Source organism: Saccopteryx leptura, chromosome 4 (assembly GCF_036850995.1).
Source record: "Saccopteryx leptura isolate mSacLep1 chromosome 4, mSacLep1_pri_phased_curated, whole genome shotgun sequence".
NCBI lineage: Eukaryota > Metazoa > Chordata > Mammalia > Chiroptera > Emballonuridae > Saccopteryx > Saccopteryx leptura.
Window position 1 is genome coordinate 194,881,737 of NC_089506.1, and position 4,490 is coordinate 194,886,226.

Genomic DNA, 4,490 nt, shown 5'->3' on the forward strand with positions numbered 1-4,490 from the left:
CAATTCCTAAATCCTTCTCGCTCATTTCCTGCAGACCTTTCCACCTCCAGTGAGCAAACTTGATTCCTAGCCATAGCAAATTGTTGCTTTGTTGTTGTTGCTTGCTTGCTTCCTTCTTAACCACTCACTTTTGGATAATTCCATGAACTTGTTGTCTCCCTGATTTAGCCTAAGAAGATCCATGCCACCTGCGTATAAAGCCCACGTCCTTGTTCTACTTAGTCCATTCATGGGTAAACTGCACCACCTGCTAAGGTTTCAGCCCGTCTTCTATGTATTTCTAAGAACTCCCTCTCTCTATGGAAAAAGAAAACAAACAAAAACAAGAGAATAAAATAAAATTTGAGTCCATTAATACCAACTCAGTCTATAATCCAGACACTAAAGGCATTTGCATCAGAAGTCTGTAATTTGGAAGTGAACTTTTTTCGAGAACCCAGAAGTTCGACCTCTGCCAAACCCAAATTCCTGCTAATCAAAGTCAAGGCACAAACTCTCTTTACCTCTCTGAGTTTTGCTAATGAAAACCAGAGCTGCTCTTGACAATACAAGTTTCTGCAGGCAGCTAAAGCCCAACTCCCGGCTGTTGTGCATTACTCCACCTCTGTGCGCTGGTGGACAGCAGTTGGTAAGGGTAAACCCCCCAGATCTCAGACCCTAGACCAGCGGTAACCATGGCTGATGTCATCCGCTTCTCTGCTGTGTCCTAACAGAGTCTCTGGCTGAGGAATCTGGCTGTAAATCCCTTTCTGGTCAAAAGCCTGATGATCTAGGCTGAGCCTCACACAGGATTCCCAAGCTCCTCTGGACTCTTTCCTTACCTTAAGAGGTCCCTTGGAGCCGCTGGGCAGTCTGCTCCATGTCCCCTTCCCCAGGGACTCCTCCCTGGACCCACCTCACTGTTTTAAGGGCAGAGTTGCTCCCAGCCCCGCATTACTGTGGCCTGTCTTACCACACCACCTGCTTCACGTGAAAGAGAAGAGAGCCATGCCCAAACAACCCCAGCGAGGAGGAGGACGTGAACCTTCTTTCCCCCTCCCCTGGTGTCCTTGAGGTCTCCATTTTCACCTTCTACCCACAGCAGGTCCCCTCCTTCCCCCCTCCTCCCCGAAGTCCCAAAGAGCTCTGCAAATGAAACTGTGGCCAACTTATCACGGTTCTCACTTGAAGCATCCAACAGCAGAAATAATGGAATGGAACCTCTGACATGCATCCCTTCTCAGGAGTTCAAAGGAAATAGAGATGAGATTACGGCCACTAGAATCCGTCCAGCTGATTATCGCCGCTGGCGGTGACACGCTGCTGCTGTTTCCTGATCTGTGCGGCGATAAGCAGAGCAGACGGAGCGAGTCTGCAGGGAGCGCGCGCTGCGTGTTCCCGGAGCCGTGTTCTCCTGGCTCAGCCACTTGAATCAAGCCATATGCACTGTGGGCTGATTTTGATTCTTAGTAACAACTGTTTAAAAGAGGACAGAGGCAAGGATTCCAGATTTGTTGACTCTTGTTGTTCTAGGAATGCAGGAGGAGTGAAGGTTCTGTTCCCAGCCCTTCCCAAGGGAGGTAGATCACTCACTGGGGACCGGCTACCTTAGAAGTAGCTGCGGGGTAGCTGCAACATATGCCTGGGCCTTTGAAGAGGTGTGGACTTAAATCAGAGGTCTCAAACTCGCAGCTGCGGGCCGCATGCGGCCCGCCCACCAATTTTGTGCGGCCCGCAGACTGGCCCGCAGATTAATCCACGAAGTTTGATTAGTCTGCGGGCCGCACAAAATTGGTAGGCGGGCCGCATGGCAACGAGTTTAAGATCCCTGGCTTAAATGAAAGGATTGGGTTTTTTTACTCATATTCACCAAAAACACGAATTTCTCCTCCTGGGTGATTATAAGAACTCACAGCACTCTGATGTGATTATAACATATTCTGAAAGGTTTATCATGTCCTATGAGCACAAGAAGAATTTTTAACAGTGGAATTCCACAACTGGACCATGACGTTGGTAAGATAATAAGCAATGCTGGTTTGGGGGTTCTTTTTCATTCACAGACTCATATATTCATGCGTTCATTCAACAGGCTTTGTGCAGTGGGCCTCAGCCAGGTTCTAGCGGTGGGGTGAGGTTAATCAGGCTGCGACAAGGACCCTCCTCAGAGCACACAGGTGCCTCCGTAGATATAACTGGCCTTCCCAAAGTTCCAGGTACATACACACTGCCTCCCCTCCTCCCACCCCTCCTTCCCAACTGGGCAGTCAAAATACTCCCATTCTTCTCATGGTCAAGAGACCATAAATCACAATGAAGAAGTTATTTTAAAGAATATGTGAGTTGGTTCCTTTCTGTTCTAAATCCACCTCTGCAGCTAAAACTACAGACCATCCCATTTCAAAGTTAGTGAGGAACTCTGGTTCAACTACTCACCTGATGGTTGAGTCCTCTCTACAACACCCCCACCAAAGGGGGGGGGGGGTGTTATAATCACATCAGAGTACTGTGAGGTCTTATAATGACCCAGGAGAATAAGAGTCAATAATCTGTGCTTAAATGCTTCCAGTGACAGGGAACTCACTACCTTATTAGAAGTTCTTCTCCAACTACTTCTGAATCTCAGGACCTGAGCCAAGCTTAATTTTGCTATCCTGTATCTTTTACCCATTGGGTTCTACCAGTTGGTACTACACAGAACAAGTCCAATTCTCGCCCTAGATACTAAACATGTCCTGTGTCTTCTCTCCTCCTGGCCAAGGATCTGCAGTTCTTTGATCTGTTTATCACATCATCAGCTTATTGTGTGACATTGAAGTTGCTAGATGCAATACCTCTATTATTTCATTTAATTATTATAATCATCCTGTGAAGATTTTTTTCCCCTTTGTATACATGGAAAAACTGAGGCTCAGTAGCTTAAGCAGCATGCCCCAGAAACTCAGCTAGTGTGGCAGAATATGGATTTTAGCCCATGGTTAACTAACTCCACAGTCCACGGCAATGGCTCTCTATCCTCGTAGCTCTCTTATACTTAAAGTTCTGTTTGTAGATATAATTTTTAGGTTTGTCCACCACTCTTTCATGTTCCCTCCTTCTCTAAAAGCATATTCTCACCTGCCTTGGCATATCGGTCTCAGTTTTCACAGTTTCCTTACAGCGTGAAATCATTGGTAGGTTAGGGACTTGTAGAATTATAAAATAGGTATTCATAATGACTTAGCTGTGTCCCACAGAAGTAGAAAAAGATTACCACTTGAACTATTCAATCACCTCTTACTCTGCCCAACAAAAGTTTGAATGCTCCCTAGTTCAGTGCTCTGAACAAGGAATACAAAGATGATCAAAAAATGGTTATTCCATCAAGGGAGACAAATAAGTAAAAAAAAGTAATCATGAGACATGAGGGTGTATGAAGAGCCCCGTGATCACGGTAGAGAGCAGGGTAGGTCCTGCTCGGTGCTGGAATATGGGAGCGGAAGTTAGAGGATTCTCTTAAGGAATGAGGCTTCTTAACAAAGAGGTTAATGGTTGACGGGGTGGGGGTACTCCAGGCTCATTCTAGAATGAGTAAAGCCGCTGTCATGAAGTGGCTTGGTGTCATCCAGGAACACAGAATTTTCTGGTAACACCAATGTATGAAATACAAGAAAGAAGGGAAGATAGACTATAAAGCTGAAAATAAGCTGCTAGGGCAAGATAGGGCACTAAGTCTTGACATTGGACGTAGTGTGCTCGGAGCCATCATGAGTATTTAAGTAATAGAAGCCGATCTATGTTTTACAAAGCTATCTCTGGTGCCTTTGTTGTGAGTTCTAGAATAAGGTAGCCTTTATAGAACCCCTAGGCTTGCAATAATGCTGGCCAAAGTTTTATTTACTTCTTTTCGGCCAAATCACATAGTTTACTCTCCACTAACCCTTCTTTTCAGATGTGATGTTAAGTCATGTCTTCCCAGCTGTGAGCAGTGGGGCCCAGGTTTGGGAACTTCCACTCATCCCAGTGCATCGATCTGGTTAAATTTGGTCCTCTTGTCCTCATGTTTACACGCTTCAAGATGTTGATTTTTATTTTCAACATGCTTACAAGTTTCCCAGCTTCATGTTAGACATTAATAAACCTCTTGATGCAAATCACAGATTAAAAGAAAAAAAAAAACAAAACAGAAGGCAAGGGCAGATCTCCAAGCTTGTCACTACACACTTCCCACTGGATTAACAATTACTTTTAAATCAGTCCCTTTAAAAATAGAGCTCTTTAATCAGCAGCTATTCCACTCACTTGTGCCTTTTCTTGCCAAACATCACGCTGACATTGAGCATTCCGGATGAAGTTAATCACACAGAGCGTGCTGCTCATGGTGAGCCCACGTTGGCTGCTCATGTATGTGGCTTCCTCTTCTAGGTGCTCACATGCCAGCCCTTTAGTCTTCCATTAGACATTCTTGAAATCTATTTAGTTGCAGATTCCATCTTCTCTCCTGGTTGGAAATCCAAACTCCATTAGCTTGT